The sequence below is a fragment of the Salvelinus fontinalis genome, chromosome 9, assembly GCF_029448725.1.
Source record: "Salvelinus fontinalis isolate EN_2023a chromosome 9, ASM2944872v1, whole genome shotgun sequence".
Lineage (NCBI taxonomy): Eukaryota > Metazoa > Chordata > Actinopteri > Salmoniformes > Salmonidae > Salvelinus > Salvelinus fontinalis.
The window spans coordinates 30,443,731-30,468,771 of NC_074673.1; the positions used below are offsets into that span (position 1 = coordinate 30,443,731).

Here is a 25,041-nt window from a genome sequence, read left to right on the forward strand (position 1 = left end):
TGGCTCGACGACTCATTGCGAGCTCACAGAATAGGGCTCCGGGCAGCCGAGCGGAAATGGAGGAAAACTCGCCTCCCTGCGGACCTGGCATCCTTTCACTCCCTCCTCTCTACATTTTCCTCTTCTGTCTCTGCTGCTAAAGCCACTTTCTACCACTCTAAATTCCAAGCATCTGCCTCTAACCCTAGGAAGCTCTTTGCCACCTTCTCCTCCCTCCTGAATCCTCCGCCCCCTCCCCCCCCCCCCTCCTCCCTCTCTGCAGACGACTTCGTCAACCATTTTGAAAAGAAGGTCGACGACATCCGATCCTCGTTTGCTAAGTCAAACGACACCGCTGGTTCTGCTCACACTGCCCAACCCTGTGCTTTGACCTCTTTCTCCCCTCTCTCTCCAGATGAAATCTCGCGTCTTGTGACGGCCGGCCGCCCAACAACCTGCCCGCTTGACCCTATCCCCTCCTCTCTTCTCCAGACCATTTCCGGAGACCTTCTACCTTACCTCACCTCGCTCATCAACTCATCCTTGACCGCTGGCTACGTCCCTTCCGTCTTCAAGAGAGCGAGAGTTGCACCCCTTCTGAAAAAACCTACACTCGATCCCTCCGATGTCAACAACTACAGACCAGTATCCCTTCTTTCTTTTCTCTCCAAAACTCTTGAACGTGCCGTCCTTGGCCAGCTCTCCTGCTATCTCTCTCAGAATGACCTTCTTGATCCAAATCAGTCAGGTTTCAAGACTAGTCACTCAACTGAGACTGCTCTTCTCTGTATCACGGAGGCGCTCCGCACTGCTAAAGCTAACTCTCTCTCCTCTGCTCTCATCCTTCTAGACCTATCGGCTGCCTTCGATACTGTGAACCATCAGATCCTCCTCTCCACCCTCTCCGAGTTGGGCATCTCCGGCGCGGCCCACGCTTGGATTGCGTCCTACCTGACAGGTCGCTCCTACCAGGTGGCGTGGCGAGAATCTGTCTCCTCACCACGCGCTCTCACCACTGGTGTCCCCCAGGGCTCTGTTCTAGGCCCTCTCCTATTCTCGCTATACACCAAGTCACTTGGCTCTGTCATAACCTCACATGGTCTCTCCTATCATTGCTATGCAGACGACACACAATTAATCTTCTCCTTTCCCCCTTCTGATGACCAGGTGGCGAATCGCATCTCTGCATGTCTGGCAGACATATCAGTGTGGATGACGGATCACCACCTCAAGCTGAACCTCGGCAAGACGGAGCTGCTCTTCCTCCCGGGGAAGGACTGTCCGTTCCATGATCTCGCCATCACGGTTGACAACTCCATTGTGTCCTCCTCCCAGAGCGCTAAGAACCTTGGCGTGATCCTGGACAACACCCTGTCGTTCTCCACCAACATCAAGGCGGTGGCCCGTTCCTGTAGGTTCATGCTCTACAACATCCGCAGAGTACGACCCTGCCTCACACAGGAAGCGGCGCAGGTCCTAATCCAGGCACTTGTCATCTCCCGTCTGGATTACTGCAACTCGCTGTTGGCTGGGCTCCCTGCCTGTGCCATTAAACCCCTACAACTCATCCAGAACGCCGCAGCCCGTCTGGTGTTCAACCTTCCCAAGTTCTCTCACGTCACCCCGCTCCTCCGCTCTCTCCACTGGCTTCCAGTTGAAGCTCGCATCCGCTACAAGACCATGGTGCTTGCCTACGGAGCTGTGAGGGGAACGGCACCTCAGTACCTTCAGGCTCTGATCAGGCCCTACACCCAAACAAGGGCACTGCGTTCATCCACCTCTGGCCTGCTCGCCTCCCTACCACTGAGGAAGTACAGTTCCCGCTCAGCCCAGTCAAAACTGTTCGCTGCTCTGGCACCCCAATGGTGGAACAAACTCCCTCACGATGCCAGGACAGCGGAGTCAATCACCACCTTCCGGAGACACCTGAAACCCCACCTCTTCAAGGAATACCTAGGATAAAGCAATCCTTCTGCCCCCCCCCCCCCTTAAAAGATTTAGATGCACTATTGTAAAGTGGCTGTTCCACTGGATGTCATAAGGTGAATGCACCAATTTGTAAGTCGCTCTGGATAAGAGCGTCTGCTAAATGACTTAAATGTTAAATGTTCTACTACTTCCTCCAGAACCAGGTCCACTGCTTTGGGTCTTTTAGAGACTTTGGGACAAGCAGTCATACAGTACGTCATTGTCTGTGTCTGGACTGTTACAACTGATAAGACACCAAGAGTCAACATGGTAATGTGAACAATCAATTGTGTTTGATGTGTAGCATTTGATTTGAGAGGAAAATCTTTGAAATCAACAATTAAAATATGACATTCTCTTATTTTATTTTTCAATATTAAGCAATATGCTTAAATTAATACAATATACAAAATGTTTTGTAAGAATTTAATATCATCTCTTAACACGACAAAATATTTCAGATGATATCTTTATTATTTTTATAATATTTTACAACACGTTATTATAATGTCAGGCATACTTTTTAGGCATGATGTCATAATTTATCAACTTATTTGTAATAACTTGACTGCCTTGACTCTGTTTGACTCTATCAAAATAAACATAATTTCAACCTTAGGTCACATTCATAGTTCAAGGCGATGAGAATAGGTCACAAGGGAAAACATGTACAATAGGATTAAGTCATTTTTGTGTTAGCTTTTTAGTGCAGCAATAATCTTTACCTTCAAAAAAGTAGTTTAATGTGGTATATTTAATGTACAAAAACTATGAGACACAATGTTGCCTGATAGCTCTATGTGTCTGTATGTATTTTCTAATATACTTAATCTCTTAATGAATCCAAATGACTTCAAAGATTACTACAATGAAGACAAGACCCATTTCTTGCTACATATCGACAAGATTTGAACAACTGACATTAACTGACAAACAGTTCATTTTAATGAACTGATATACATTGACTATACACAATTAAAATCAAACAAAAATATCTGCATTCCATAAAGAGTAAGGTAAGTTAAAAAAAAATTAAGCGATGTCTCACAGCTGCCAGGTTGCTCAGTGGAGCTGTATAAATGTCCACAATCATCTATGTCGGTAAGTCTGTCTTTCTGCCTCTATCTCTTTGTTCTCAGTCTCTCTCACGGTTCCTCAGTCTTCTTTCTCCTTTTGTTTAAGGGTCTCTCAGCGCTCCCACCCCCCCTGAAACAGAAGGAGAAGATGGACTGAGTTAGGGTCTCTCTAAACCGGACCAACAGAAGGAGAGGGTTACAATCTCTTCTGTGACTTCAACACTTTATAGAATATAGAAGAAATAGTACAAAATAAAAGAGAAATAGTAGGTCCCAAGCCTACACTTACTGCATGGCATATCATCTTAATTAACCTGAATTTGTAAAAATTGCTGACGGGTCTAACTGTGTCTAACTGACTCTGTGGTGAGTCCTTTGTGTGATTTTAGATTTACTTGTATTTTGAACTGAGAATGAGGCCTCGGTTTGAAGGTAAGAGGAAGATAAAATGTGAAAAACATCAAAAATAAATATCACGTACCATTCGGCACAACTTCAACATCATCTCTGGATCTCGCGACAGGCTGTGGCATCTTGAGGCCGAGGCCCGTCACGAACCAGCCTACGACACTGTGGGACACAGAGAAACACCTTACTAACAGGCCAAAGGGAACACAGAAACATACAGACATACAGCTGAGCCTACATTCTAACGGCTGTAGCATAGTGCCGTCTGTGGGTTAAATTTACTTAGAGTTCTGTGAGTCCTCATCTCCTTTGAGGGACTCTGGAGGTGGTGAGAGAACTGAGAGAAAATGAGAAGACAGGTGTACAACATTAGCATACACGCGTAGCTAGTAGATTTGTATTATTAGGTGCAGGTTTCTGGACACAGATTAAGACTAGTCCGGGACAGAGCCTGCAAACCATTACAGACTACAAAAGGAAGCACAGCCGAGAGCTGCCCAGGGACACGAGCCTACCGGACAAGCTAAACTACTTCTATGCTAGCTTCGAGGCAAATAACACTGAAACATGCATGAGAGCACTAACTGTACCGGAAGACTGTGTGATCACGCTCTCCGCAGCCGATGTGAGTAAAACATTTAGACAGGTTAACATTCACAAGGCCACAGGGCCAGACGGATTACCAGGATGTGTACTGCGAGCATGCGCTGACCAATTAGCAAGTGTCTTCACTGACATTTTCAACCTCTCCCTGTTCGAGTCTGTAATACCAACATTTTAAGCAGACCACCATAGTGCCTGTGCCCAAGAACACTAAGGTGACCTGCCTAAATGACTACTGAACCGTAGCACTCACATCTGTAGCCATGAAGTGCTTTGAAAGGCTGGTCATGGCTCACATCAACACCATCATCCCAGAAACCCTAGACCCACTCCAACTTGCATACCGCCCTAACAGATCCACAGATGATGCAGTCTCTATTGCACTCCACATTTCCCTTTCCCACCTGGACAAAAGGAACACCTATGTGAGAATGATATTCATTGACTACAGCTCAGTGTTCAAGTGCCCTCAAAGCTCATCAATAAGCTAAGGACCATGGGACTAAACACCTCCCTCTGCAACTGGATCCTGGACTTTCTGACGGGCCGCCCCCAGGTGGTAAGGGTAGGTAACAACACATCCGCCACGCTGAGCCTCAATACAGGGGCCCCTCAGGAGTGCGTGCTCAGCCCCCTCCTGTACTCCCTCTTCACTCATGACTGCACGGCCAGGCACAACTCCAACACCATCATTAATTTTGCCGATGACACAACAGGCCTGATCACCAACAACGACGAGACAGCTTATAGGGAGGAGGTCAAAGACCTGGCTGTGTGGTACCAGGACAACAACCGCTTCCTCAATGTGATCAAGACAAAGGAGATGATTGTGGACTACAGGAAAAAGAGGACCGAGCACGCCCCCATTCTCATCGACGGGGCTGCAGTGGAGCAGGTTGAGAGCTTCAAGTTCCTTGGTGTCCACATCACCAACAAACTAACATGGTCCAAGCACACCATGACAGTCGTGAAGCGGGTATGACAAAACCTATTTGGCATGGGTCCTCAGATCCTCAAAAGGTTCTACAGCTGCACCATCGAGAGCATCCTGACTGGTTGCATCACTGCCTGATATGGCAACTGTTTGGCCTCCGACCGCAAGACACTACAGAGGTTAGTGCGAACGGCCCAGTACATCACTGGGGCCAAGCTTTCTGCCATCCAGGACCTCTATACCAGGCGGTGTCAGCGGAACGCCCTAAAAATTGTCAAAGACTCCAGCCACCCTCGTCATAGACTGTTAAATTTACCGGCAAGCAGTACCGGAGCGCGGAGTCTAGGTCCAAGAGGCTTCTAAACAGCTTCTACCCCCAAGCCATAAGACTCCTGAACATCTACCGTAATTTCCGGACTATAAGCCGCTACTTTTTCCCACGCTTTGAACCCCGCGGCTTATACAATGACGTGGCTAATTTATGGATTTTTCCCGCTTTCACAAATTCATGCCGCCAAAAAACTGAGCAACGTCACATAATGTGACGTAAATCGAGCGCGCTCAAACTTCCCATCATTCTGATTACGGTAGTCATTTTGTCACCCTCATCATGGCAAAGACACGGAGAAATGCATATGATGCAGCTTTCAAGTTGAAGGCGATCTGGCTGTTGGAAAAGGAAATAGAGCTGCTGCACGGGAGCTTGGCCTTAATGAGTCGATGATAAGACGTTGGAAACAGCAGCGTGAGGAACTGACTCGGTGCAGAAAGACAACAAAAGCTTTCAGAGGGAAGAAAAGCAGATGGCCCGAACTAGAAAATGAGCTTGAAGACTGGGTCAACACACAGAGAGCAGACGGCCGAGGTGTTTCAACTGTGGAGATCCGACTGAAAGCCAAAACAATCGCCACCGCAATGAAGTTTGAGGATTTTAGAGGTGGACCATCGTGGTGTCTAAGATTTATGAGACGTAAAGGCCTGTCCATCAGGGTATGGACGAGTGTGTCAGCAGCTCCCTCCCGACTACGAGGAAAAAGTTTCAAACTTCCGCAAATTCACTGATGCAAAGATATCGGAGCATTCCATCGGCCCGCACGACATCATAAATATGGTTGAGGTTCCTCTGACGTTTGACCTGCCTCTCACTCGGACTGTCAACAGGAAAGGCGAATCATCCATCACGCTGAAAACAACTGGGCATGAAAAAACACACTTCACCTGTGTTCTGAGCTGCACGGCATCGGGAGAAAAGCTTCCACCGATGTTGATTTTCAAACGCATGACGATGCCAAAAGAAAAATTCCCGAGAGGAATTGTTGTGAAAGTCAACAAGAAAGGATGGAGGACGGAAAGCCTAATGCATGAATGGCATACGGAGTGTTACGGCAAGCGACCGGGAGGATTCTTTCACAAGAACAAGGCATTGCTCGTGTTGGACAGCATGAGGGCCCACATAACAGATTCTGTGAAAGAAGCCATCAAGAGGACAAACTCAATTCCAGCTGTGATTCCTGGGGGCACAACAAAGTATTTGCAGCCACTCGACATCAGTGTAAATCGTGCATTTAAGGTGGCGCTCCATGTTCAGTGGGAGGCTTGGATGACAAGTGGGCAGAAATCCTTCACTAAAACGGGCCGCATGCGAAGAGCAACTTATGGTCAAGTCTGCCAGTGGGTCCTGACAGCTTGGAGCATTGTCAAAAGATCCACTATCATCAACGGGTTTCGAAAGGCTGGACTGCTGCGTGTTGAAGAGGGCAGCATGAGCTCAGCGGGGAATTTGCCTCCGGATGAAAGTGACGAGAGCGACAATGAAAACGATCCAACATCGGATGAAGCAATTCTGAGGCTATTCAACTCCGACACCGAAGGAGATGACTTCAGTGGTTTCAGTGCACAGGAGGAGGAAGATAGTGACCAAGGACTTTCTTGGTAGGCTACTGTTTACTGCTATTTAAAAAAAAAAATTGTTACAAGCCGTGTTTCGTTAAAGCCTATTTATTTTTGTTACAAGCCGTGTTTCGTTTAAAAGCCCATATTTTTTTGTTACAAGCCGTGTTTCGTTTAAAGGCTGTGTAAAGTTCATTTGTTTCAATGTACCGGTAGGCACCTGCGGCTTATAGACATGTGTGGCTTATTTATGTACAAAATACATATATTTTTTAAATTCAGTGGGTGCGGCTTATATTCAGGTGCGCTTAATAGTCCAGAAATTACGGTAGTCAAATGGCTACCCAGACTATTCACATTGCCACCCCCCCCCCCTCTCCACACCACTGCCACTCTCTTTTGTCATCTATGCATAGTCACTTTAATTAACGCTACCTACATGCTACCTCAACTAACCGGTGCCCCCGTACATTAACACTGTACCGGCACCCCCCTGTATACAGTGGGGGAAAAAAGTATTTAGTCAGCCACCAATTGTGCAAGTTCTCCCACTTAAAAAGATGAGAGAGGCCTGTAATTTTCATCATAGGTACACTTCAACTATGACAGACAAAATGAGAAAAAAAATTCCAGAAAATCACATTGTAGGATTTTTAATGAATTTATTTGCAAATTATGGTGGAAAATAAGTATTTGGTCACCTACAAACAAGCAAGATTTCTGGCTCTCACAGATCTGTAACTTCTTCTTTAATAAGAGGCTCCTCTGTCCTCCACTCGTTACCTGTATTAATGGCACCTGTTTGAACTTGTTATCAGTATAAAAGACACCTGTCCACAACCTCTGGATTTTTTTTCTCATTTTGTCTATTTTTTACTGCTGCTCTGTAATTACTTGTTACTATTATCTCTTATTTGTATTTTTTTAAACTGCACTGTCGGTTAGGGGCTCGTAAGTAAGCATTTCACTGTAAGGTTGCATGTGACTAATACAATTGGATTTGATTTTGCTTTGACTACAAAGTTATTTCAATTGAAATCCTCCATTGAGTAGGTTTCATACTCCAGGACAAGGCTTTTAATCTATGTTGAGGTAACTGGCCTCAAACATTTAAACTCTGCTTCTACCTTTGTCAAGAGATGACCTCTTACCCTGGGCCTGTTGGGCCTTACTTATGTAGCCTGCAGGGAGCATCACAGGCTGAGGAATAGCATTCTTAATCCAGTTAACCACACTGCAATGCAAGACAGACAGGAAGAAAACAGATAGAGGAATAAAGAGATGGTGGTAGAAGCCAAGTGGCAGAGAGAGTCGGGGGGCGATTAGGATTAAGATACATTTTGTCAGCATGATGGGGTGAAAGTGAAGTTACTGAAGTTGAATTTGGCTGTGTATATGTGTCTGTCCAGGTGGCAGAGGAGTGGGGTGTGTGGGGGGGGGGGGGGGGGGGGGGGGGGCTGTGCAGTGGGGGGAGGCGTGTCTCTGTGTGACTCACTTGGGGGGGAACTGTGGTATCTGATCCTCTTCCTCATTTTCTGAAAACATCTCCACCACAGGTATATGTGGGAGGGGCTCTGCGTCTAGAAAGAAAATAGACCAATCAGTGACCACATCAATAGTGAGTCAAAGCAGTTACAACATTTGTGACATACCGGTACACACAAATGGGATTGCTGTGTGACAAATTTAAACACATACCAGGCACATCTTTCATGTTATAAACCTGAAAAAGAGAAGTCAGCATTTGATTGACAGCAACATAATGTGAATAACTCAGCATCACAAACTTTCATTTTTTACAATGGGTATATTAAATATTTACCATATAGTTGTTTTGATCATTTTATGTTATTACATTACAATAGTTTAAAATGCTCCTCTGCTGTCCAATTATAAATGTATTTTTAAATGGGCTATTTGGTTATGAAAGGGTGCTGTTTTAAAGGAATTATGATTCTATTTATATAAATTGTAAAACAATTTACAATTTGAACCGTATCTATATCTATCAAAGCAATGCTGTTAAAGTTTTCAAACCCAAATCATCAAATGTACACTGAGTATTCAAAACATTGAGAACACCTGTTCTTTCCATGATATAACTGACCAGGTGAATCCAGGTGAAAAATATGATTCCTTATTGATGTCACTTGTTAAGCTTAAAGCCACTTCACTCAGTGTAGGCGACAGGTTAGAGAAGGATTTTAAGCCTTGAGACAATTGAGACGGATTGTGTATGTGTGCCATTCAGAGGGTGAAGGGGCAAGACAAAATATTTAAGTGCCTTTGAACAGGGTATGGTAGTGGGTGCCAGGAACTGTGTCAAGAACTGCAACGCTGCTGGGTTTTCACGCTCAACAGTTTCCCGTGTGTATCAAAAATGGTCCACCGCCGAAAGGACATCCAGCCAACTTGACAACTGGGGGAAGCATTGGAGTCAACATGGGCCTGCATCCCTGTGAAATGCTTTCGACACCTTGTAGAGTCCATGCCCCGTCGAATTGAGGCTGTTCTGAGGGCAAAAGCATGGGGTGCAACTAGGGCTGTGGCGGTCATGAAATTTTGTCAGCCGGTGATTGTCAAACTGCCGGTCTCACAGTAATTGACCGTTAATTAGCATAAAGACGTTTGGCATCTCCTGGCTTCCACGCATAGCCTACAAGCCACCAATGCAGACTTTTGGAACATCTACATTTTAAAAAGTGTAATAAATCCATTTAGTATAGCCTACACCATCACAATAAATCCATTATTTATTGTAGACGGGTCTAAAGAAACACGATATGAAGAAAATGTAGTCTATTTCAGAAGAACAGAATAGCATACTCTGAGTTGTCCTTATGTTAGGCCCTGATATGGCTGTGGGCTACACTAGTTCATTTAGCAGACAAGATTTGTTTAAAATTCCGTGACATTCTTTTTTATTATTTTATAGTATGAAGAATACAATTGAACATATAAAATAGAAAGGATATTTTCTCCAAACGATTTCAAAAGGAAGTGCGCCGTTGTGCCCTTTAGTTGAATGTAATAGGCTAATCTTAATTCCCTCTTCTCAGCTGCGGTGCCCTGAAGCACTTCTCACTCACATGGCTTTCTCAGATGTAGCCAATGCCCGTCATGTGATCGGGTCCTACTCACAGACATTTCAGCTAAGAAGAAGGCTACAAGTGAATGAAGACAGACACGTCGGGGACGCACTGTTAGAACTGTCCACATTTAGCGACTTTTAGTCAGCCAACAAGATGAGTAGGCCTAACGATCAGCAAAAGCCTATGTCAATCTACTATCCCTCATAATACAAAAGTTGACCTATTCTATTGGTCAACTTGTCCTTCTGTGCAATAAATAAATATTCCATACATACTCCCGAACAGCTTAAAATGTAGATAAACTATTAGGCTATTTTTTCACATTATAAGTGCAGAAATGCACACATGGCAGTGGGATATAAGCGCAAATGTTCCAAAATGCAATCAAACACTGTTCTCGAAAGTGACGGCAAATGTGATTATGCATGTAATGCTTTATTATAAAGGTGCATTTTTAATGGTGAAAATGATCTTCCACAAACTTAAAACTCACCCGCAGCCTATGTATACCAATTAGGCTCTACAGTACACTGGTTATAAAGCGTATTAATGTGCTTAATTTTAAGAAGTTATTTGGCCACTTTAGTTGTGATATCATCACAACTACCATCATCATGTTTTAATGAAAGTGGAGCACTTTTAAAGTTATATACTGTTTAAAAGCCTTGAGGCAACCTGACAAACATGATTTTCATAAGCTATGTTTGAAGAACAAAGTTTTTTAAATCATTGAGCACCATGTGCTCTCCTGAAAACAAAGCTACCATGACTTGGTGTCACCTCACCTCTGTTTCATCCTCCTCCTCTCGAATATCCTCTCTGTACTTTTCATCTGGCTGGGGTACCACCTTACTCAGTCCATCTGCAATCCACTTAATCACCCCATTGCTGTTGGAAAGAGGTCTCTTCAGTCAATTTATAGAACTATCAAACTTTTTTCTTTTTTTAAATATATTTCCACATTTCAACATACCTTGTATATTACTTCAAGAAAAAAATTCTACAGAATAAACCAATTCAACACTTTGATAAAGTCCTCCCTTCATACCTTTCATCCTCCTGCAGTGACTGGTGGATTGAAGCAGAAAGTGCAGGGAGAGAATGACATCACACATTAACCCTTTACACAGCAACAAAAAACATTCCACTGATGAAATCACAGGCTGACTGATACAGGTAGTGTTGTCTGCCTCTAACCCTGGATACAGAGTTGGATCTGCTGAGGTTAGGTGTGCCTGCTGGTTGAGGAAGAGCACTTGTGAATCCATTGGAGAGCCAGGTCATCACTCCACTCTGAATACTGAGAGAGAGAGGAATTACATCAATAAAATCAACACTTTCATCATCATCATTGGTTGAATACTGTATGCAAGCAGACCAACCAGCTCACAGGTCCAATTTAACACACATACATGTTGTCCTCAGATATATCATCTTCCTTCTGTTTTGCCTTGACTGTTGAGAAGCATTTACATAAAACAGAAGTGAAGACGAGGATCAAAAAATTTCATACGCAATTGTAAAACACACTTATTCACAGTTATTTCATTGTGTTACAAAGCTACGATACAATGTTTGTAGAACAGAAGCATTACCTTTTTTCACTTCATCTTTAGACACGTTTCTCTTTGGGAGAGAAAGATTAAGAGAGAAAATCAGGTAATGTGAAAAGGACAAAAGTCATAAAGAAAACAATGTATCTTTGGTAATATCATGTGAGTTTTTCAGATATACATGTGTGTTGATCTGTGAACAGGCATGATTAGTGTGGTCTTACTGGTGCGGGATTGGCCGTCTCCTCTCCCAAAGAACCAGGGACGTCAGGGGGCTGAGGAACCACCTTCACCACCCAGTGAAACATCCTGAGACAAAGGCAAAGACCCGGACAACAGCTCAGTAACACCTGCCGAGGTGAGCATTCCATAATATGAATAAACCAGATTTGTTACTATGGTACCTTGAGGTCAGACAAAGTCAGAATGTCAGATATGCTATAATGGAACATAAAACTATTGAAGGTTCATCTAGTCAAGCTAGAGACCATACTGATTATAATAGTCACAATCACATACAGTTGAAGTCGGAAGTTTACACACACCGTAGCCAAATACATTTAAACATTTAGCTTTTCACAATTCCTGACATTTAATCCTAGTAAAAATTCCCTGTCTAAGGTCAGTTAGGATCACCACTTTATTTTAAGAATGTGAAATGTCAGAATAATAGAGAGAATGATTTCTTTCAGCTTTTATTTCTTTCATCACATTCCCAGTGGATCAGAAGTTTAAATACACTCAATTAGTATTTGGTAGCATTGCCTATAAATTGTTTAACTTGGGTCAAAAGTTTTGGGTAGCATTACACAAGCTTCCCACAATAAGTTGTGTGAATTTTGTCCCATTCCTCCTGACAGAGCTGAATCAGGTTTGTAGGCCTCCTTGCTCGCACACACTTTTTCAGTTCCTCCAGCATCTTCACAATGTCCTTTACTGTTGTTCTGGGATTGATTTGCACTTTTCGCACCAAAGTACGTTCATCTCTAGGAGACAGAACGCGTCTCCTTCCTGAGTGGTATGACAGCTGCGTGGTCCCATGGTGTTTATACTTGCCTACTATTGTATGTACGGATAAATGTGGTACCTTCAGGCGTTTGGAAATTGCTCCCAAGGATGAACCAGACTTGTGGACGTCCACCATTTTTTTCTGAGGTCTTGGCTGATTTCGTTTGATGTTTCCATGATGTCAAGCAAAGAGGTACTGAGTTTTAAGGTAAGCCTTGAAATACATCCACATGTACACCTCCAATTGACTCAAACAATGTCAATTAGCCTATCAGAAGCTTCTAAAGCATGACATCATTTTCTGGAATTTTCCAAGCTGTTTAAAGGCACAGTCAACTTAGTGTATGTAAACTTCTGACCCAGTGGAATTGTGATACAGTGAATTATAAGTGAAATAATCTGTCTGTAAACAATTGTTGGAAAAATTACTTCTACAAAGTATTAGTCAAGACATTTGTGGAGTGAAAAACAAGTTTTAATGACTCCAACCTAAGTGCATGTAAACTTCCAACTTCAACTGTATCTCTTAAAATGTTTTAAATAAAATCAAATGTTACTTGTCACATGCGCAGAACACAACAGGTGTAGACCTTACTGTGAAATGCTTACTTACAAGACCCTAACCGACAGTGCAGTTTCAAAAAATAAGAATATGAGATAAAAGTAAAAAGTAATTAAATAATAACAATATACGGGGGGGGGGGGGGGGCAGTACAGAGTCAATGTGCGGGTGCACCGGTTAGTTGAGGTATTATATACATGTAGGTAGAGTTAATTAAAGTGACTATGCATAGATAACGACAGAGAGTGGCAGTGGTGTGGAGAGGGGGGGGCAATGGAAATAGCCTGGGCAGCCATTTGACTAGAGCTGTTTAGAAGCCTCTTGGACCTAGACTTCACACTCCGGTACCGCTTGTTGTGTGGTAGCAGAGAGAACAGTCTATGACTAGGGTGGCTGGAGTGTTTGACAATTTTTAGGGCCTTCCTCTGACACCGCCTGGTATAGAGGTCCTGGATGGCAGGAAGCTTGGCCCCAGTGATGTACTCTCTGTAGTGCCTTGCGGTCGGAGGCTGAGCAGTTGCCATACCATGCAGTGATGCAACCAGTCAGGATGCTCTCAATGGTGCAGCTGTAGAACCTTTTGAGGATCTCAGGACCCATGCCAAATTTTTTCAGTCTCCTGAGGGGGAATAGGTTTTGTTGTGCCCGCTTCACAACTGTCATGGTGTGCTTGGACCATGTTAGTGTGTTGGTGATGTGGACACCAAGGAACTTGAAGCTCTCAATCTGCTCCACTGCAGCCCCATTGATGTGTATACTGTATATTACTAAACACTTGCCTGTTGCCGACCCCTGATTTACAATGTCATGTAGGATCTTGTGGGGAGCTTTGACTTTGGCTCTTGCTGGCAGCAATTATGTTGTTGTGTTTTGGCCAGGTCAATAAACACTCTCCACATGCTGCTTCAAGATAAGTTGCCAGTGCTTGAGCCTGTGATCAAAACAGCACAGCTACTTGAATCTTTTAACGGAAATCAAGATCAATGAAGCGTCAGTCACATTGTTCGGCAAAACCTGACTGACTGTTAAAGAGATGTTTAAATAGAATAGCATGTTGCAGGGCATAACGTTCAACACCACACCACTAATAAGCTGCTTTAGAGGACAAGCAAGTTAACGCAGAACAGAAGATGGGAACAAGAGCAAGAAAACGTATTTAATCAACAGTGAGAGAACATGCAGAAAACATCATTATCCCGGTGTGTTTCTTCTGCCTTTTGTCTTTCTCTAAAACAACCATATGTTATAATGAATATAATTCAATTCAACAACAATTTATTCTGTAACATGTCATCCCATGTACAGGTCAAGTGAATTAATGTTGCACCCATTCTGTTGCACCTACAAAACCTACACTCTACCACACTAGAGAACCTGTAGAGAACCTGTGCATGCTGGCCATTTAATCCCAGACTAATTTCTAACTAACTTTCTCAATCCTGATAGATTATCCCTTGCCACCTGATGTTTGGCCTAATCTGAGGATCATAGCTCAAACTGTGCACCTTTGATTTCTTTGCATTGAAGCAGGCACCAGTAAATTACTATACTATAAAGTCACAAAAACGCACTCCACTGGTGCAGCCTAAACATGCTATGCAAAAGCAGAGGATTTTACCCTGCAGACAATAGTGCTAGCAGTGGTCTGTACAAACTTCTCTGTAACCAACAACCTCGCATACATCATGATAATGAACTATTCCAAACCTGCATTTTCTTAACTATTGCAAGTATTATAAAATTGCACAACACCACTATAACTACTCTTAAATATTAACATAGACCTGTAAAATATATACACATAAGCATCACAATCTCAGTTTACAAGATCAGCACATCACAACACTGTGAGCAGAAAATTTGAAAATAAACCCATTAGTAAATCCATTCAGAAATATCAGTTGAAGAGTTAGTATGAATATTCTTACTGTATGTTCAGCGGTGGTGCAGCTGCATACCTGAGGGAGCCCAGGATGGACAGCAGTGTTCTGTCTGGATTAGGATGAAGAGAGGCTCTGCTAACGGGATTATGGACCTGAAGGACGGCACTACTTTGCTGAGATTAGCAATAAAAACCTCAGGCTGTACATGAACCCCAAAGCCTCAGGCCCAAACTGACAAGATTCTCTGTAGAAATTTAAGCTGTTTAAATAAATGTAGTTATTTGAGTTGCATGAATAAAATCAGGGCTCACTGAGAAATGAAGGGTCACTGTGAGTGGAGTGTCATTTGGCGTGTACTTATGACAAAATACTGTACGTAAATCATAGATAGCAAGATATAGTACAAATTACACACTATACAAAAAAACAAAATCACAATCAAACATATTCTATACTTTCTCACCCTCTCTTAAAATTCCAGTGCTCCAACTTTTTACCCCGTAATTTCTCTCTTTGTATATTTTTGTGTGCCCCCGTCATGGAGCGGCACATTTCCTGAAAGATTATCTTGGCAGTTAGCTAACACTGTTACTATTACAGTATGTAAAGTATAATTGTCTATAACTGTCTTTCAGATTGTTGCTAGTATATCTGTCTATTCTCATTATTGTTAAATGTGCATAGCAACAGACAGCAGCACTCTTTGACATATCTGTTGTTGTGGTGTGGTCACCGAAAGGCCAAAAAAAGGTGTCCTTGCAGTACCCAGTGGTATGCAGTCCTTAAGCTAATTACTGAATCTGAGAATCAGCGATCCCTGTACTTATCCCTGTATCACACGCCAGGGGATCATTACTTGTGATGCATGTCTGTCAGGGACAGTCATGGACGGGACCACTGCCAGGAACGGGACTTGCACTCAACACGACATTACACTAGGTTTGCCTTAGGCAAATGAAAGGCTATTGGTCCCTGAGTTTAATACTGTGTTTCCAGGAAGATTACCATGGAATGAGTCTGTCACGACGTGGCCCTTTAGGGGTGTATATTGTGGCTCCCCCCCTCTCTCACCACCACAAGTTTTATGACTTTACGACAGGTCATAAATACCCAGTGCCGGAACTAGAGTTTTATACATGGGGTGGCCAAGGCTACTTCAGGGGGTCCATAGAGCATGACAGAAAATGAGTGTGTAACCCTAACCTGGCATCTAAGGAGCATGAATGAATCCTATGATTACTGATTAGAGGTAGAAGTGATAATTCACTTAAACCTCTAACGAGTCACCCCAGCATAACCTAGCCTAACGTGACAGGGATATCATATAATATAATTTCATGAAATCACAAGTCCAATACAGCAAATGAAAGAAACATCTTGTGAATCCAGCCATCATTTCCGATTTTTAAAATGTTTTACAGCAAAAACACAATATATATTTATATTAGCTCACCACAATAGCCAAACACACAACGCCATGTTTTCACCATGTTTCCACCGCAAAGGTAGCTTTCACAAAACCCACAAATAGAGATAAAATTAATCACTAACCTTGAACAACTTCATCAGATGACAGTCTTATAACATCATGTTATACAATACATTTATGTTTTGTTCGAAAATGTGCATATTTGAGGTATAAATCGTAGTTTTACATTGCAGCCACCATCACAAATAGCACCAAAACAGCCAGAATAATTACAGAGAGCAACGTGAAATACATAAATACGATTTTTTAAGTGTTTTACAGCAAAAACACAATATATATTTATATTAGCTCACCACAATAGCCAAACACACAACGCCATTTATTCACATAGCTTTCACAAAACTCATAAATAGAGATAAAATTAATCACTAACCTTTGGACAACTTCATCAGATGACAGTCTTATAACATCATGTTATACAATACATTTATGTTTTGTTCGAAAATGTGCAGATTTAGAGGTACAAATCCTGGTTTTACATTGTGAATAAGTAGCCATGATGCACCAAATTGTCCAGAGATATTTTGGACAGTCACGTAATCTAACCAAAGAACTCATCATAAACTTTACTAAAAAATACATGTTGGGCAGCAAATGAAAGATACACTGGTTCTTAATGCAACCGCTGTGTTAGATTAAAAAAAAATTACTTTAGTACAACATACAGCATGCAATATTGTGAGACAGCGCTCACCTATTCTCCGCCTTGTTGGAGCCAACATATTCCACAAAAATACGAAATAACATCATAAATATTCTCTAACTTTTGATGATCTTCCATCAGAATGTTGTGCAAGGAGTCCTAGTTCCAGAATAAATCATTGTTTTGTTTTAGAATATCCATTTCTTCTGTCGAATTAGCAACTTTGGCTAGCCATGTGGAGGCCACATGTCCAAGAAATCTTCAACCTCTTTCCATAGTCCTCCAAAGTAACCCTCACTTCTGTAGTCCTGTAATGTGTCTGTAAGGGCACCTAATAAATCCACAGCCCTTGCTAAATCAAATCAAATCAAATTTTATTAGTCACATACACATGGTTAGCAGATGTTAATGCAAGTGTAGCGAAATGCTTGTGCTTCTAGTTCCGACAATGCAGTAATAACAACAAGTAATCTAACCTAACAATTCCACAACTACTACCTTATACACGCAAGTGTAAAGGGATAAAGAATATGTACATAAAGATATATGAATGAGTGATGGTACAGAACGGCATAGGCAAGATGCAGTAGATGGTATAGAGTACGGTATATACATATGAGATGAGTACTGTAGGGTATGTAAACATAAAGTGGCATAGTTTAAAGTGGCTAGTGGTACATGTATTACATAAAGATGGCAAGATGCAGTAGATGATATAGAGTACAGTATATACATATACATATGAGATGGGTAATGTAGGGTATGTAAACATTATATTAAGTGGCATTGTTTAAAGTGGCTAGTGGTACATTTTTACATAATTTCCATCAATTCCCATCTATAAAGTGGCTGGAGTTGAGTCAGTATGTTGGCAGCGGCCGCTAAATGTTAGTGGTGGCTGTTTAACAGTCTGATGGCCTTGAGATAGAAGCTGTTTTTCAGTCTCTCGGTCCCTGCTTTGATGCACCTGTACTGACCTCGCCTTCTGGATGATAACGGGGTGAACAGGCAGTGGCTTGGGTGGTTGTTGTCCTTGATGATCTTTATGGCCTTCCTGTGACATCGGGTGGTGTAGGTGTCCTGGAGGGCAGGTAGTTTGCCCCCGGTGATGTGTTCTGCAGACCTCACTACCCTCTGGAGAGCCTTACGGTTGTGGGCGGAGCAGTTGCCGTACCAGGCGGTGATACAGCCCGACAGGATGCTCTCGATTGTGCATCTGTAGAAGTTTGTGAGTGCTTTTGGTGACAAGCCGAATTTCTTCAGCCTCCTGAGGTTGAAGAGGCGCTGCTGCGCCTTCTTCACAACGCTGTCTGTGTGGGTGGACCAATTCAGTTTGTCCGTGATGTGTACACCGAGGAACTTAAAACTTTCCACCTTCTCTACTACTGACCCGTCGATGTGGATAGGGGGGTGCTCCATCTGCTGTTTCCTGAAGTCCACAATCATCTCCTTTGTTTTGTTGACGTTGAGTGTGAGGTTATTTTCCTGACACCACACTCCGAGGGCCCTCACCTCCTCCCTGTAGGCCGTCTCGTCGTTGTTGGTAATCAAGCCTACCACTGTAGTGTCATCCGCAAACTTGAGGATTGAGTTGGAGGCGTGCATGGCCACGCAGTCGTGGGTGAACAGGGAGTACAGGAGAGGGCTCAGAACGCACCCTTGTGGGGCCCCAGTGTTGAGGATCAGCGGGGTGGAGATGTTGTTACCTACCCTCACCACCTGGGGGCGGCCCGTCAGGAAGTCCAGGACCCAGTTGCACAGGGCGGGGTCGAGACCCAGAGTCTCGAGCTTGATGACGAGTTTGGAGGGTACTATGGTGTTAAATGCTGAGCTGTAGTCGATAAACAGCATTCTCACATAGGTATTCCTCTTGTCCAGATGGGTTAGGGCAGTGTGCAGTGTGGTTGCGATTGCGTCGTCTGTGGACCTATTGGGTCGGTAAGCAAATTGGAGTGGGTCTAGGGTGTCCGGTAGGGTGGAGGTGATATGGTCCTTGACTAGTCTCTCAAAGCACTTCATGATGACGGAAGTGAGTGCTACGGGGCGGTAGTCGTTTAGCTCAGTTACCTTAGCTTTCTTGGGAACAGGAACAATGGTGGCCCTCTTGAAGCATGTGGGAACAGCAGACTGGGATAAGGATTGATTGAATATATCCGTAAACACACCAGCCAGCTGGTCTGCGCATGCTCTGAGGACGCGGCTGGGAATGCCGTCTGGGCCTGCAGCCTTGCGAGGGTTAACACGTTTAAATGTTTTACTCACCTCAGCTGCAGTGAAGGAGAGCCCGCAGGTTTTGGTAGCAGGCCGTGTCAGTGGCACTGTATTGTCCTCAAAGCGGGCAAAAAAGTTATTTAGCCTGTCTGGGAGCAAGACATCCTGGTCTGCGACGGGGCAGGTTTTCTTTTTGTAATCCGTGATAGACTGTAGACCCTGCCACATACCTCGTGTCTGAGCTGTTGAACTGCGACTCTATTTTGTCTCTGTACTGGGACTTAGCCTGTTTGATAGCCTTGCGGAGAGAATAGCTACACTGTGTGTATTCGGTCATGTTTCCGGTCACCTTGCCCTGGTTAAAAGCAGTGGTTCGCGCTTTCAGTTTCACGCGAATGCTGCCGTCAATCCACGGTTTCTGGTTTGGGAATGTTTTAATCGTTGCTGTGGGTACGACATCGTCAATGCACTTCCTAATGAACTCGCTCACCGTGATTGGAGCATGTCAGAAAGACATTTGGCATCACCAAGCACTTTACAAAAGGTAACCAAAAGCCCTATGACATGTAAATCTGAGAAAGATTTACATGTCATAGCATTCATCCTTTTCTCTATGAGAGGAAGATTGTCAAAAAATGACCCTTGTTGTGAGAGTCATCAGACTCAATGACCTCTCTGTGCTATATGTTGAGTTGTAGTTAATAGGAGCACATCTGCAATTGTTTTAATGTAAGTACAGTTTACCTCCACTTTCTTTTTCTGGTCCTCATTTATGACATCTAACATTGATGAGTTGCTGTCAATAGCCCTTTTATGCTGATTCCAAGCATACATAGCATGATGTTCTGCCTTCAAATGGAGCTTATACCCAGAATCTTTAAACAATGCCTTTTTCAAGATACAAAAACCTGACTGTGATGTGAAGTTAGATTCAGGTGTATTGGGCAGAGAAAAATGCCTACAGACGAAACATTAAGTCGAATCTTGACTTACAGAATATTCAAGCCATGAATTGTCTTTACACCAGGAGCTGTTGAAAGCCCTTTTCCTATTACCATGCTGAGTTCAGGGAAATGTTTTCAAACATGACTGTACAGAACCTTCTTCTTTGGATCTTGAAATGTCTGAAATACACGTTAAATAATGTGTCATATCTCTATGGAAATGTATAATTATGGGATCCACAAGATTAGATACTAACAGCTGCTAACTAAAATGTGTAGTTTAAAGTATAGGCCTGGCCTACCATTGGGTCCTTCTGGAACAGCATACCTGGTGATTGATGCAGTTGGGAGGGGCTCGATGACATCTCCTGGCAGCTCTGGCTCACTGTCTTGCTCAGAGCCAGAGGTCTCTGTGTCATCCCTTGATCCAGCTACTACATTAAAATAACACAAGAACCATTCGTGTATAATCAAAATGAAAATGCCACAGCCATCAAAACAAGAACACACATGAATCAACAACGAACATTTTAAAGTGAGGCTTAATCTGACAAAATCCTCTATTACAAGCTGAAGCTAAACTTCAATTCTTATCTGGGCATGTGACTGACTTCCTGGTAGATGTTCTGACTTGGTGGTGGTAGACTGGGTCCTTGTGAAGTCTGACCACACTGACTCTGACTAGCCTCAGGTAGGGAGATGCTCTGGGGTCCGGTGGTGATGCAAGGGCTGGGGTCTGTTTTCACCTGATCTGCCTGTTTGTGCTTCTTTAAAAAGAAGTCGGATAGCTCTCCCTTTCAATAAACATAAGACAGTCTATGGTTACATCTAAGCATGCACTTACCCACAATTTAGTCCAATCTCAATCACAAATCTCCATTATCATAACTGTACCTTAAAATCAACTACCAGCTTATGTTACTAGTTAGATCATGGCTAACCCTACTCTGCAGTAAGTAACTTAGCTAGCTATAACTTCTTACACCTTTATGATAGCAAACAGGCTATCTGCAACTTGTAGTAATCTTTGGAGTAACGTTAACAGATTGATAATAACAATTGTTCGTTTTGAGTTCAAGTACGAAAATCTAACTGAATTAATGGATTTCAAATTGCTGAATGTTAACTTGCCGAACACTGACAGCTGTAGCCTACTAGTTACCCCACATAAGCTAAACATTCGTATACTGTTACTTGCGACACTGCACTGTATATGCGTGTATTACTACCACAGATGTAAACATAATGTTAGGATAAATTGGGAACTCTCATCTGATTAACTGTCTGTTAATGGAGCCAAAGGTTTAACGTTAACTTACACAGCGACTCAACTTTCGTAAAAGTTTTTCAGGAAACCCAAACCCAATGCTAAACCTTAAAACTTACTTTAAATATGATGCTTTCTCCAATCGCGAAAAGAGCTTGTGGAACTGTGGAAATATATTTTCTTCTTCTGTATCTCGCAACCAACGTTAATATTCTATCAACCTCGTTCTCGATTTGAAAACGTCGAAGTAAATGCGTCTTTCAACAAGAGCTGAAATGTGATGTCAATCAGCATTAAACTGCCAATAACGAATGAAATTTTGGGGTGGCTCCTGGTATAAACTATTATCTGCATGGCAGTTTATACCAGGTATTTACAGGGGCGGAGCCAGAGGGGTGTCCGGGGTGGCACTAGACAACCCTGACATCTGATTAGCCATCCCGGACACCCCTCTGGCTCCGCCCCTGTAAATACCTGGTATAAACTGAAATGGAGTAGAGGGAGAGAGTCTACCAGAACAAAGAGCTTCTCTTAGTTCAAAACTCCTGATTCCCAAAATGGGAGAACTAAACAATATTTCAACTTGAGAATGTAGGAATGGGCCGTAGACACTTATGCGACATTCATGACGAGTGTGTTTCATTTGGTGATCTCATGAAGGACAGGAAACACACATAACTGTATCTCTTAAAGTGTACATTTCCCAGCTGTCAGGTTTACATCTAAATATTGTGAAACTTATGTGATTAAACATGAAACTATTTGTGAAAAGATGTAATGTTATCCTTCTAAATGAGAGTATGTATTTTCATATAAAGATTAACTAGTCAGTGACCACACCCCCGTGAGCCCAGACATCACATTAGGCCTCGTGGAAGAAGGGGCGGTTCTACGAGTTTAAAACACAATCCTACAAAATATACATTAAGTCAGAGAACGCCGGGACAGAGTCCCCACGTTAGAATGGCTACAATTCTATAGGCCACAGAGACCATAAAGCTGTAGTTTTCGCTACACGGCTGGAAATGGTTCCTCTCTGAGACTATCGATCACTACAGTATAAAAGCAAATCTTAGACGTATAATTACTAGTCTGCAGCTAGAAATTACTTAAGTCTAGAACGAGATTACCGACAACCGCTGAAGCATCTATTCCATGACAACATTTTCGAATGGTACTCTGAAGTATCTTTTCTAACCACCTACAACCACAAAAGACATTGTGACTTCTGGGAAAGTTAACCAGAGACCCTGATGAACTCTACAGGACAATTGAGGATTCCAACAGAGAAGACAACAACGACATACGGGCGGAAATACAGTTGAAGTCGGAAGTTTACATACACTTAGGTTGGAGTCATTAAAACTTGTTTTTCAATCACTCCACACATTTCTTGTTAACAAACTATAGTTTTGGCAAGTCAGTTAGGACATCTACTTTGTGCATGACACAAGTCATTTTTCCAACAATTGTTTACAGACAGATTATTTCACTTATAATTCACTGTATCACAATTCCAGTGGGTCAGAAGTTTACATACGCTAACATGCTGACCAGACTGGACACGTTACGTGCGCTAGCGTCACAAAATAAATGTAGAAATCCATGTTATTCAATTATTGCACCCACACTGCTTGCGAGCGTCTGCGTTGCCAAGGGCGAGAATAGAAGTCCTTTCTATTTCTGACGCAGATCGCGCTGCAAGTCCTGCCTCTTCCATCTCGTCATTGGTTTACAGAAGCAGGTACCCACGTGCCATCTCCTCATTGGTTATACCCACGTGGGTGATTGAAAGACTAAATGTTTTGCCAGTCATCGTGGTAATAATATGAAAGTGTAGATGCTAATCACCATATAAGTTGAAATATGAAAAAGCCTGGAAGGAGGAGAGATGACTAGAAACGATTCGGTTGACCGTTTTGTGTGGATTAATTGTCGGAGTACAGGGCCTTGTGCATTTCAGGTAAAATAACAACTCAATGATTATATCCCAGGACAAATTAGCTAGCAACAGCAAGCTAGCTAAATAGGACAAATTAGCTAGCAAGTGCAAGCTAACTAGCTAAATTGCCATACATGTTTAATGCTTTTTGACCTGTCCCCAAATTAATGTCAGTGGTTCAAAGTTTGTTTTGATATTTTAACCTGCGTGTCGTGATCGCGTTTGGTGTAGGGGGACAAAATAAATGTATGCACGATAGTGCACGCTCGCAACCGGTTTGGGTTCCGTGTAAATTGACTACCTTTAAACAGCTTGGAAAATTCCAGAAAAAGATGTCATGGCTTTAGAAGTTTCTGATAGGCTAATTGACATAGTTTGAGTCAATTGGAGGTGTACCTGTGGATGTATTTCAAGGCCTACCTTCAAACTCAGTGCCTCTTTGCTTGACAAAATGGGAAAATTAAAAGAAATCAGCCAAGACCTCAGAAATAAAATTGTAGACCTCCACAAGTCTGGTTCATCCTTGGGAGCAATTTCCAAATGCCTGAAGGTACCACGTTAATTTGTACAAACAATAGTACGCAAGTATAAACACCATGGGACCACACAGCCGTCATACCGCTCAGGAAGGAGACACCTTCTGTCTCCTAGAGATGAACGTACTTTGGTGCAAAAAGTGCAAATCAATCCCAGAACAACAGCAAAGGACCTTGTCAATATACTGGAGGAAACAGGTACAAAGTATCTATATCCATAGTAAAATGAGTCCTATTTCGACATAACCTGAAAGGCCGCTCAGCAAGGAAGAAGCCACTGCTCCAAAACCGCCATAAAAAAGCCAGGGAACGGTTTGCAACTGCACATGGGGACAAAGATTGTACTTTTTGGAGAAATGTCCTCTGGTCTGATGAAACAAAAATAGAACTGTTTGGCCATAATGACCATCGTTATGTTTGGAGGAAAAAGGGGGTGGCTTGCAAGCCGAAGAACACCACCCAACCGTGAAGCACGGGGGTGGCACCATCATGTTGTGGGGGTGCTTTGCTGCAGGAGGGACTGGTGCACATCACAAAATAGATGGCATCATGATGAGGCAGGAAAATTATGTGGAAGCAACATCTCAAGACAGAAGTTAAAAGCTTGGTCGCAAATGGGTCTTCCAAATGGACTTTGACCCCAAGCATACTTCCAAAGTTGTGGCAAAATGGCTTAAGGACAACAAAGTCAAGGTAGGACAACACAGCAATCTTGGAGTAAGCATCACAAAGCCCTGACCTCAATCCTATAGAGAATTTGTGGGCAGAACTGAAAAAGCGTGTGCAAGCAAGGAGGCCTACAAATCTGACTCAGTTCCACCAGCTCTGTCAGGAGAAATGGGCCAAAATTCACCCAACTTATTGTGGGAAGCTTGTGGAAGACTACCCGAAACGTTTGACCCAAGTTAAACAATTTAAAGGCAATGCTACCAAATAATAATTGAATGTAAATGTATTTGGTTAAGGTTTATGTAAACTTCCGACTTCAACTGTATATACATTGTAATTATTCTCGAATGAGCGGCCGTTCATATTGCAAAGGATTAGCATTTC

The 25,041-nt window shown here is 42.9% G+C and overlaps 1 long non-coding RNA gene across 1 annotated transcript; it reads right to left on the bottom strand.

The window, feature by feature from the left end:
* Positions 1 to 8,353: 8,353 nt before the first annotated feature.
* Positions 8,354 to 10,830, bottom strand: LOC129862412 (uncharacterized). The gene is made up of 3 exons (XR_008760761.1): positions 10,736 to 10,830; positions 8,557 to 8,581; positions 8,354 to 8,438 (listed from the first exon to the last, which is right to left on the bottom strand). It is a non-coding gene; the product is annotated as an uncharacterized LOC129862412 (long non-coding RNA).
* Between the last annotated feature and the right edge of the window lie 14,211 nt (positions 10,831 to 25,041).